This window comes from Anomaloglossus baeobatrachus, chromosome 2 (genome assembly GCF_048569485.1).
Source record: "Anomaloglossus baeobatrachus isolate aAnoBae1 chromosome 2, aAnoBae1.hap1, whole genome shotgun sequence".
NCBI lineage: Eukaryota > Metazoa > Chordata > Amphibia > Anura > Aromobatidae > Anomaloglossus > Anomaloglossus baeobatrachus.
In genome coordinates this window covers 656,440,485-656,453,135 of record NC_134354.1, presented here as the reverse complement: position 1 = coordinate 656,453,135, position 12,651 = coordinate 656,440,485, and the positions used below count along the sequence as shown (strand labels likewise).

Here is a 12,651-nt window from a genome sequence, read left to right as displayed (position 1 = left end):
ATGGGGTGCATTATATTATATGCAGGACTATGGGGTGCATTATACTATATGGAGGAATATGGGGTGCATTATACTATATGGACGGCTATGGGGTGCATTCTTGTAGACTATGACCCCTGTGTATACTGTGAGGGGCTTCAATAGGAGGTAAATTACTAAGTGCTATAAAGTTGTAAGATATGTTCTTATGTGACTCAGGCAAATATTCAAATTGTCTCTCCAGTAAAGGAGACAAACTCTAGCACAGCGCCACCTATTGGAAGTAGCAATCCTAAAAGTCACAAGTGGATTTTTAACAATCCTTTGCAATATGACTCAGGATATATAAGCCAGATCAGAATCCCAATTTGCATAATTATCAGGCAAATATTAATTTAAATGAGAACTTCTGCTATGGGGCCCCATGATTTCTATGTATGCCCCTGTATTTATCTATCCCAGTGCAGAGCTCTTTTCCTTTATACCCGCACATATTGTTCAGCTATGAAAATGTAGAATATTAAGACTGTAAAATCAGTTTTAATAAAAGCTGGAGTCTATAGTTAGAGCCATTCCGCAGATTTGTGTTCTTCTTCTGGATGCAGTGTGGGTCTCTCTCAGGTAGGGGGTGATACAGGGTCAGATACTTAAGGAAATAGGTGTGGTGAGTAAGGGCTGTGCTCAGCTGTAAGTGCTGCCAGTCTCTGCACAGCTGCCAGACACCATGGACAGCTCCCAGTGAGCACACACTAAAGGATCCTGCTCCAATAACCTGGTCTTCAAGGCTCCTGGAGTGTTCTTCATAATTAGGGGCTGCAGCCATCCCACCGCCAGCACTGGCTGTGAATACTCATTTCTCTGGAAGGTGAGTGCACATTTGCTAGAATTCTGCAGCTGCTAAATAATAGAAACTAAGTCAAAAGGGTCCATAGTGCAAGTAGGAAAGTCAGGTACTTCCTCTTTCTGGTCGCTGCGGAGAATCAGGATGTCTTTTATTGCACGATATGGACTTTAATACTTTACTAAAGATTTTTTTTTTAATAGGTGATAAATCCAGTTTATTTGTTAAAGGGCTACAGCCTTAGATTTAAAGTAAAGCTGCAGATGAAGTCCTCAATCAGGCAGCAATGCGATAACTATTGAATATACATTAAAGTGGATATTCATCAAAGTCGTGTTACTTCTATCACTACATACAGTTTAGCAAATCAGAATGAAAACCCTTTAATATCCACCCAATTATGTCTTCTAACTTATTAGAGAAATGAAATCCCTAAATGATCCCAATATTAAAGACGTGAATAACCGTCCCAAAGAGGTCATCCCTTGTAATTCATGCTGACGGCTATTTACCATCACTAATTTCTGTAAGGTTATATTGTATAGGACACCACAGCTGTGGTTATAAAAAAAAAAAAAAATCCCCCCCTGAAAAAGCAGTATCTTCAGAGCGAGCCCTGACCACCCGAGTTTGTCACTTATCAGGCCATTGGGACTAAGGTATTACAGTGCCGTGTATAAAAGAGTAAACTGACATATTGAGCTCTGCTACATCTTAAATTCCCCAATATTATAGATTGTGTTTAATGGGTTAGAGGCCTCTTCACACCTGAGATTTCATGTTAATGACTGTTCTCTTATTGTATTAAAATATTGCAAGATTATCTGTATAGGAGTTCACAAATAAAGCAGTGTCCCCAGGTAAGATCAGTAAATGGGTCCCCTTAAAGGGAATCTTTCACCGGGGTTTTGCTCCCTCATCTGAGAGCAGCAAAACGTAGAGAAAGAGATCCTGATTCCAGTGATGTGTCACTTAGTGAGCTGTTTGCTGTAATTTTGATAAACATCAATGTTTTCTCTGCTGCAGATCTAGCAGTTATAGAGAGCTCATGAATATACTGGACTACTTGGCAGCACGCCAAGCAGTCCTCTAATGATAATCTACTGCTGATTAATCAGTAATTCTATCAAACTACACTAAGCACTACACTAAGTGGCACATCGCTGGAATCAGGGTCTCTGTCTCTACGTTATGCTGCTCTCAGATTCGGTGGCAAAAATCTGGTGACAAATTCCCTTTAAGGTCTGGTTCCCACAATGAGTCTTACAGTTTCAGCAATGTGAATGGACTTTATAGAAATCTCATATCCCCATGCGTCTTTATAAACTGACCTACAGTGAGTGCTTGAAATCCACACCTTGACAATTTCCCCTGTGGGTATGCTGAGTTTTATGTCTGGGTTTTTTCCATAGAATAGATACTGCAAAAATGCACTGAAATTGCATGGAATCCGCACATGACTGTATCTATAAAGTTTGTCAAAGCCAAATACACATATTGGCATAATAAGTGCATGATGGTGCATGATTTTTGGAAATAAGGCTGCCTAAGAAACACTCATTTTTTAAAAATTGTGCAGTGTAAACAAACTGCTTGATCACCCAATGGATAAGTAAAATGCTTGTTCGTCGGGTGAAATGATCTTTTGGCATGCTTAAAGAAAAGTCGTCATTCTCAACAGCACGTTGTTCTGTGTAAACAGGACATGAACTGCAGAGAAGACAAACAGTGTGCATGCGCAGACCAAATTACTGCAGATCGTTCTGTGCACAGACATGTATTTAATGCTACAGTAGTCCTGCAATGTGAACGAGCCCTAACTCTACTATTGCATTAACCTGCCTACTTCCACTGTGTCTATGTGACCACCCTCGGGGAATGGCTGTAATACACCACTCCGCTTCCCACCATAAACCATCTCCTGTTTGATCGTCTACGTATTGAGATATACACTATATGCTTTATGATAACTCCTCTGTCAAAAATAAGTAATTGTCCGGATGATCCGAGAATTGATGGTGTGAATCCCTTGGCAATGTGCTGACTGACTGTATTGCACATGGTTAACCCCTTTCTGTCGGTCAATGATGGAATCGTGGGCAGATGCAAAAGCTACAAGTTTGTGCCAAATTTCAGGTCTTGTGGCCATAACCGTCTCATATAGTCCAATCATGCTGGTATTTTGGGTCTCAAGACCCACTATCAGGGTGGGAATGTGGCCCCAATACAGATAAGAATGAAGCCCTAATTATGTGAAAGTCCTACCGTCGTTGGCTATTTGTCTATGGAGGCATGCTGCTATGCCAGATGTCATAAAAGTGTGAAGTCTGATAACCGAGTATCGTGATGGCCAACCTGCCCATGACTGCCTAATTACACACCATAAAACATAATGATACCAGCATGCCCAGCATATGGGTGAATTGGTTTGTAGCACATGAGGTTGTTGCTGTGGGTCAGCGAGGTTTCCTTGACATTACTATCATCTGGTGATGGAATCCTGACCAGGTCCTGTCATCTTTCCACGCAATCTAGCTGTTTATATACGCGCCTTTGACATATTAGTGGCCTTGACATGACAGCTCTTCATTAAAGGGGTTGTCCAGGCATATGATATTAATGCTATATGATTTGGATAGATCATTGATATCAAACTGATGGGGGGGTCTATCACCAGGTTTCCCCCAATCTGTTGTTATTATCTCTGTCAGTGGCTAGATATGAGCAGAGCTGAACGGGATAGCCCATTCCAATTTGTAGCTGCTGCTGGCGGGTGCGGCAGAGCGGTTCCTGTTCTCTGGAATATCAGCTGACGTGCCAGTACAGCCTTATTCAATGATTGTCCACCACCAACAGAGCTGCTGGAGGCTGATTGGTGCGGGTGCCGAATTTCAGACATCCACTGATCTGATATTGATGACTTATTCTAATGATACTTCATCTGTCACCAGGGGTTTTTGCTCTACCATCTGAGAGCAGCATAATGTAGAGACAAGACCCTGATTCCAGTGATGTCACTTACTGAGCTGTTTGCTGTCATTTTGATAAAATCAATGTTTTCTCTGCTGCAGATCTAGCAGTTATACAGAGCTCATCAATATTCTGGACTACCTGCATAACGCCAAGTAGTCCTCTAATGATAATCTACTGCTGATTAATAAATGATTTTATCAAAACTACACTAAGTAGCCCAGTAAGTGACACATCACTGGAATCAGGATATCCGCCCCTACATTATGCTGCTCTCAGATTTGGTGGAAAAAACCTGGTGACAATTTTCCTTTAAATCTTTTCTCTCCGAGTAGTTTTGTGTTATTCCCTGCAGTCTGCCCCATCATCCTGCTAAATATAGTAGTATCTGTAGTATTGGTTATTGATTAGAATTCCTAATAACAGTCATCCAGGTGTGTGATGCTGCACAGGAGAGAGGTAATATAATGGGGTAAGGGGCCACATGACTAATGTGACCTTCTTTGAGGTAGGCGGGTGCGGTGAGGTGCAGAGATGATGCGTCAGCTCAGCCGGTATCACTACTCCATGGTGTGGCCGGGGGTGCTGGACTTTTCCCATTGATCTATCAATGTCCTAGATGATACTGCAGCAAAACTGCTAACAAATTCTCACAATCCACGATAATGTGTAGTGTTCCTGTCACTGGCCTGATCTTTGCTCACTTATGTACTTTTATGTATTTATGGCACCGAAATGGCAGATTATTTGGACTTTTATTTGAGGGGAAAGATAAGATTAGATTTATTGCTCTGGTTTGGGAGTCAAAGGTGGATATAAAGTGTAAAGAAGACATAGTGTGCAGAGCAGTCCACTTCTGTAGAGTCTAATCCCATAGCACTTCACAAGGATTATCTAATAACTATCCTGGTCATTTTAATACTGTGAATTTGTGCTACAGTCATAGAATAAGTCAGATAAATCAGTATTCGGGACGGATTCTCTATTGTTGGTGTCTTAAAGGGGTATTCCCATCTCTAAGATCCTATCCCAAAATGTAGTAAGTGTAGTAATAATAATAATATTAGCAAATACCCCCAATTAGAAATGTAGTATAGTTTCCTGATATAGCTATGTCACTTACCTCATGTGCAGGGATGGCAGTGGCTTAGGTATCCATGGTTACAACTACTAGGAACTAACTGTCCCCTATATGAGTGGCTGTAACCTTGGATACCTAAACTGCAATGCCCTGCACATGAGGTGAGTAACATACCTAATCAGGAGAACAATACTACATTTCTAATTGGAGGTATTTGCTCATATTCTAATTATTCCATCTACTACAGAGTGGGATAAGATCTTGGAGATGGGAATACCCCTTTAAGACCCCTATACACATTAGAAGAAAGTCGTCTGAACCCATCAATTAGGGTTGGCTGACAATCTGATGGGTAAAGGGCATCCTGACTCCTCCCCCTACAGATGATTTTGGGAAAAGAAGGTTCCAGATGCTGGAATATAAAAGTGTGAACCTCTTTGTTTTTCAGGTAAGATAAGCGGCTCACAGATATGTCTGACAGGAGTTATCTCCACTTCTCCAGTGAAAACAGATGAATACTCAGCCAAGTGGATCACTCATTTATGAGGGAGGAGAGAGAGATGGCTGTCAACCAAACTGACCGCTATCTCATAGGCTTCAGTACCACTTGCATATAGCTTCCAATGTGAAAGCTTCGGATGTGATATGATAATGACCCTCTGCTGCGAGCGTCAGCCGAGGGTCATGCGACTGTGATGAGATCTTGCGATCGTGTCACGGCTGTGGAGAAGAGATAGGAAGCACTTTCTCCATCTCCTCCGCTGTCTGTCTCTACGTATATCGCACTGCAGTCGGATAACATACAAGTGCAGTGCGATGTTTCACTCGCACCCATAGACTTGTATGGGGGGTGTGAGCCGAGACCCGCTGCCAAACACAGCATGCTGCGAGTCATTTCTCATGCTGACATGGCATGAGAAATCAATCGCAGATGGACACTGCCCCCATAGTTTTGCACTAGAGTGAGAGAAATCCGATGTTTTATCGGATTGCACTTTTCCATGCAAAATGCAAGTGGAACCGAGCCCATATACGGTATATCGCCAGCTTTCCAGTGCGCTCACACGAGCGTATGAGTCTCACATCGCATCACCGGACTATCCTAACAGGAGCGGGTCGGCTGCATGTATTTCTATGCATCCGCCACGCTCCTGTCCGATAAGTGTGCGGCCGCGCCGGGTGATGCGATCCGATAATCATGCGAGTCATACGTTCATGTGAGTGCACCCTTGTATAGTAAACCTGCCTCCTTCCTGCACCATGCAGAGGAAGCTATCGCACTACATACAAATGGGACCTTCCTTAGATTTACACACATTTTGTTATAGGGAACTGTTCAGTTGATTCATGCTGCTCGAACCGCTGGCAGCACGAATCGCAGCCTGTCTGCAGCCGGGTATATTGCAGCTGGGCAGCTCTCAGTCTTGTATGGGGGAAGGCGGAATTAGGGAGGGTTTGTACCACCTGACTTGTGGCATTAAATGACAGCTGAGCAGCCATTTGTCTGCAGGTCTGCGGTTAATTAATACAGTGCAGACTGCATCTCTCATGTCATGCACAGAAAAATTGGTAATGGATGGTTCTGAGCACAATCTTTTCACCCGACGAACAAGCATTATGCATGATCTTCAAGTGATTGGTCTCCTGCTTACACTGGGAAATTATCTTAGAAAGGCTTGTTCATGATAATTGTCCAGTGTAAATAGTCAATGTAATAAATATCCATTTACATAATCTATTTCAGTAATCCATTGTGATGAGATATAATAAAAACCAACATAAAGATAAAAAATTAGATCCTCTCCAAAGGCTGCTTGATGTCTGCACCATCCTAACCACATGTAACAGGGAACCCATTTGGACCCCTCTGCCATCTTTTTAACATTGCAGCAGCTGTGAAGACGCCATTCATGCACAGGCTATAAGGGGCCCCCTCCCTCCATGGGCCCTATTGGCAGACACATGGGCTGCCTCAATGCTATGTACACTGAACGCTCATGATTTCAGCTCTGAATGCAGATGGTGTATAACATATCCCTTTACTTGGACCTTTCTTGCAGTCTGTAGTCTCGCCAAGATTCTTTAAAGAGATTTGACTGATCACATTTCTGAGATTATCTAATGAAACATAGTTAATGGGAGTTAAAAGCTTGGGGGGGGAGACACAAATGGCTAGTAAATATTTAATTATTTTACTACGAGAGGACCTTAGAAGGCAAGAGCAAATACGGTATTATTCTTCCATTGTAGGTTTCTCTCTTCCTTACAAATATTGAACAAAATATAGTTAGGTTAGACAATCCCGCTCATTTCCTTTTCTCCCTATAAACTGTACATCTCAGTTAATTGGAAATGTCACTCCGCTTTCCATTAAAGGGATAGTCTTGTATAATGATATTGATTACTTTGGATAGGTCATCTATATCAGATTGGTGGTCAGACTCTCACTGATCAGTTTTTAATAACTCCACTGCAGGCCGGACTGAAACCATGTACAGCGTTCTGGCGCCCCTGAGGCTTCAGTCGCCACAGGGTACTGTACCTCACTTAAGGTGCAGCATTCATCTTGGGTAAGGAGAGGGTTAATCACCAGTGTTTCCACATTTCACAATACATACAGCTTAGGCACATTCTCACCGGGGGCTGGACAAGGGTAGGCTGCGGGGCGGCCATCACGAGGCATGGGACTTTCTCAGTCACTAAGACAACCACCCGGGGGCCGGGCACCACTTGGGGTAGAAGTGGGAGCAACCTTGACACAATCTTCAGTCAAGTCGAGACTTCAGTTCTGGCAACACGACACCACCTTCCTTTTTCTTTCTTCACAGAGCCTGAGGCTTAGAGCAAGAAGCTCAGCCCGGGTTCCTCACTTCTGAAGGGGCATCCCTTGGGAAAGGACACATTCAAACACCGGTGACTGCCTCTAACTTACCCAGGATTGGCTGGAGCCCATCACGGCGAAGATGGGCACCTCCGGGCAGCCCAAGGACAGTGAATAAAGACCTGGAACCGCAACTACTGTGTCAGCCCTTCATTGCCATCGCTGTCTCCCCGCGCTTCGGTGCCAACGGCCACTACTACCTCCATCATCCTCCCTGGGGCCTAGCTTCACCTGCAGGAAGCTGAACTGTCCTAGCTGCGACACCATCCACCACAGAGGGCAACGGCGGCTAATCTCTGGCCGCATACTGGAGGTGGCGTCACGAGACAACCACTACTCTCAACATTCTCATCCCGTCCTTCAATTCCCTTTTGGTGTACACCTCGGGACAACAAAGCCAGGCAGGTCCACCCATTACATCCCAGACCTGACAACACTGGCCCAGCGTTGAGTAATTTAACCCCTGTCTCGTGGGTGCTACATTTTGGCATCACAAACAGGATTCTGTGCCCGAACAACGGATACTGTGTGCCTAATGGACTGTGTATTTATGGACTGTGTGAGACACATTTGCTAAGAATGACAGTCGCCATTACTTGGGCAGCGCGGGAACAGAAGGGGCGTGCCATCATGGGCGGGACCCAAAAAGAGCGCAAAAGCATGGGTGGAGCCAAGAAAAAGCGTGAAGGAGAGCCCCACTGCTGGAAACCAGCAGGAAACCCTGTACCTGCAAGGACATGTCCATGGAGGCACCACAGCGCCATGCTTCAGCAACTGGAGTTGATGCCAGCTACACCGGTGATGGTGGAAGCCAAGGGACAAACCTTGGGTAAAGACTCGATCAATGAACTGCGGCTTCAAATCCTGGACTTGATCAAAGGTATGGCTACTTTGACCAAGGCGGTTCAAACCAGGCTGGAGGCTCAGCAACCTGTAACCATTGAACTGGCTTCTAGTGCCGACGACCTCCCTTAGTTGTGACGTTGAAGGAACCCGCTGCCTCAGATCCCCGACCGATACGATGCAAACGGGCAGCTAATCTGCCAGAGCTGCAACAAGGCTGGACATTTTACCCAGAGATGTCCCTTTAGTGCCCTGAACCAGGGGGCTGGGACCAGCCCTCTGGTACCACCAGCAGCCAAGAAAGAGTAAATGTTTTCTTATGCAAATGTTGATGTTTTGTTGCATTGATCACACTAATGACCGGTAACTGTTTAATGTTTGAAACTGTTGATTGATAATGCCTCCCATAAAGGGAAGATTGTCTGCCTGTTCATTTTGTATAACAAAATTGCGGTGAACCATTGTTATTTTATTGCAGCCCGGGAGTGCTGCAATTTGCTGTGGGGGAATGTGGCACCCCTGAGGCTTCAGTCACCACAGGGTACTGCACCTCACTTAAGGTGCAGTATTCATCTTGGGTAAGGAGGGGGTTACTTTCCCGGCCACTAGGATAAGCACCTGGGGGGCAGGCACCACTTGGGGTAGAAGTAGGAGCAACCTTGACACAATATTCAGTCAAGTCAGGACAACAGTTCTGACAACACAACACCATCTTCCTTCTTCTTATTTCACAGAACCTGAGGCTTGGAGCGGGGTGCTCAACCCGGTGGCTAATCCCCAGCCGCATACCGCAGGTGGCGTCACAAGACAACCACTACTCCCAACATCCTCATCCCATCCTTTAATTCCCTTTTGGTGTACACCTCGGGCCACGAATCTGGGCAGGGCCATCCATGACATCCCAGACCTGACAACACTGGCCCGGAAACGAGTAATTTAACCCCTGCCTCGTGGGTGCTACGGAGTCACTGAAGGAAGGCATGGATCCCGGGCCGTACGGGCTTTGTGCTCCTTCACAAGGAGCCCCCATGTATGAATTTGGACGGGGAATACAACACTTACTGGTTTCTTCAGACCAGTGTCCATCACCTCGCTGCTGGTCCCTGTTGCAGATGAAGTAGTAAAACGCGACACCAGAGTTTTCTTGGTAAACCAAACTTGTACAGTTTATTCTTCACACCGTTATGACAGACATGGCCTCACTTCTCACAGTTGTGCTATTTCTGTTATTGTGGTGTTCTCTCTTTCGAACTATCCCCACTATCTAGGATCTCATACTCAAGCTGCCGGTCCTATGTCTCCGTTCCTCTATCTTTCACTGTTGTCCACTTCTGGGCCCTGACAACTGCCTAGTTGTACGACTTCCCTGAGCACGCAGGCGTGAGCGGTAGGCTCTGGACTTCTCGAGGTTACCTCAGGGTTTCTTGACTGGCCCTGACACCGTAGTCTTCTCTTCTTACTCAAACCCTACCCTAGAACTGGCACCCCAAAAGGACTGCACCACTAGCCAACCCACTTACCACCTGTCACTTCTCCCCCCATTTAGCTGAACCCTACCTAACCTAACATCTAACCTACCACTGCTCCTGCCTGATCGCCAGATTGCGCCGGTTGCTACATGGTCACGGGTCTGCTACATCATGGCCTACTGTTCGCTAACAGCAGTACATATTATCATATACACTTTAAGACTCAACAACACCTACAATATACTTAGCATAAAACATCTTTTACAGTTAACTAAATGGCATAACAGTATGAGAACTCAACCACCTCTTACATTACAACCAAGTGAACTGTTTAGTGACCACTGCTGGGTACTGTAGATAATTTCTTATTGAAGTGAATAGGTGCTAAGCTGCAGTACATAGGAGCAATCTCTGTGACATTCGCACCCGTACACTGTTAATGTCAAGCCGTCGACAGAGCTATTAGCAGTTGATCATAGAGGTGTCAGGGAGTCTTCCCCACTGATCCTATGTTGATGACTGATACTATTGATAGGTCATCAATATCAAAGTACCCAACAATCTCTTCAGAACTAATAACTGCATATTTGCAATTTTCTCATACATTGGAAGAAAGTTTGGTCAACAAATATTGTCATACTTTCTAGTTGGGTCCATTCCAATATTAAATTATCTATACATGAATGTAATGAGTGACCAAGGCCCGGTTCCCACTGCCATTTTGTATTTTGCTCTTAAATGTATTGTCCACGATTTGAAGTAAACGTCTGCTTTTTTTTTCAGTAATTTCTCCACTTTTGTTCTTGTGTTGTATCAATTGCAGCTCATTCCTTATAAATGGTCAGTATAAAAAACTCTTTAAGAGAATCTGTCACCACATTTGACCTTTTTAAACTAATAATATGAGCATACAGGTTATAGAATGCTGAAAAAAGCCATAACGTTATACCTCATATCAGATGCCTTGTGGATAAATCATCTTTTATACCTTTATATAAATGATCTCTTCCAGGCTATGGGGTGGATACTGCCTGGAAGATAACTCCGCCTCCAGAGATTATTTTAAATAAAACAGGCATTACCAGTGTGAGACAAGTAAGGCTGCTTTCACACTACGTTTTTTTAACATCCGTCATGAACGTTTTTTAACGCAAAAACGAATCCAGTGCATATGCGTTTTCATTTCAATGCATTTGCAATGGACTCGCATCAACATGCGTTCACCTGCGTTTGCTTGCGTTATAGTGAGGATCCAGCGACTTGCAGTTTAACTTTTTTCAAAAACGCTACTTGTAGCATTTTTGAGCTGCGTCCAAATAGGATCCTGACTATACTGCACGCAAACGCATGTGAACGGTGGCATGCTGATAGACAGGATCCTGCTTGCTCTACTGAGCATGCCCAGAAACCAGCCTCGCGTGATCAGTCTCTCTCTCTCTCAACCTCCCTCCCCCTCCCTCTCTACCTCCCCCCCTCTCCCTCCACTCTCCCCCGCCTGAGAGCGGAGGATGCTCGTACCCAAGGTAAACATCGGGTAACCGCGGTCTTAGTTACCCGATGTTTATCTTGGTTAAGAACCGGCTCCTAGCAGCTGCAGACACTCGTAACCAATGTAAATAACGGGTATCCAAGCAAGTTACCCGATGTTTACCTTGGTTACGAGCCTCCACTGTTGTCAGAAGCCGGCTCCCAGTCTTTCAGGTTCAGTTCCCCCCACTCCCGATCACATGACTCCAATGCCCGCCCATAAACTTAAAGTGGCAGGATCCTGCAAAGTAACACATGCGTTTGCATGCCTTTTTTTGCTGTAAAAGCAGGATCCGCTTTTGCAGCAAAAAACGTTCATAACGCATGTTAAAAAAAACGTAGTGTGAAAGCAGCCTTACTGACACAGAATAGGAGAAATAAAATTTGTCTTCTTTCAAACACATTTTTTGCAGCTCACTGAAACAATATTGCAACACTGTCTCTCTGCAAGGTGGAGGCTGAAGCCGAGCGGAACCTGCAGACTATCAGCTATAATCACATACAGCTCTGCAGTGAGAGCAGAGAGTGGCCCTCGCACATCACACTGGTAACGCCCCTTTTATTTAAAATAAGCTCTGGAGGCGGAGTTATCTTCCAGGCAATATCCATCCCATAGCCTGGAAGAGCTAATTTACATAAAGTGATAAAAGATGATATTTCAACAACAAGAAATCTGATATGAGACATACAGGTATGACATTTTTCAGCATTCTATAACCTATATGCCCATATTACCAGTTTAAAAAGGTCAATGTGGTGACAGATTCCCTTTAAATAAATCACTAGTACATGCAGAGATAAGAAATTGTGTCATTACTTATCAGATATATATGCTGCTTTCTTCAGCTATGAGCCATTTCTCATTTCTTCTGCCTACGCAAATTCAGCATTTACTCTGAAAATGAAAAACTAAAATCCATGATGGCCAAAGTAACAGACCAGTTCACTTGGAGGATCAGATTACAACTGCCTATTGATGTCTATGGGAAAAGGAAGTATAGAGAAGGAGAGAGCAGCAATGTGCCAAGAACAGAGGCATAGGCACACACAGACTTGTGTT

The 12,651-nt window shown here is 44.3% G+C and overlaps 1 protein-coding gene across 2 annotated transcripts in view; it reads left to right on the top strand.

Moving 5' to 3' along the window:
• The first annotated feature begins 675 nt into the window (after positions 1-675).
• Positions 676-12,651, top strand: part of MYO1A (myosin IA) — a 128,849-nt gene continuing 116,873 nt past the window's right edge. For both annotated transcript variants that reach the window (XM_075337052.1, XM_075337051.1), the window contains exon 1: positions 676-844. The gene's annotated coding sequence lies outside the window, so the exon portion shown is untranslated. The remainder of the gene's footprint in view (positions 845-12,651) is intronic.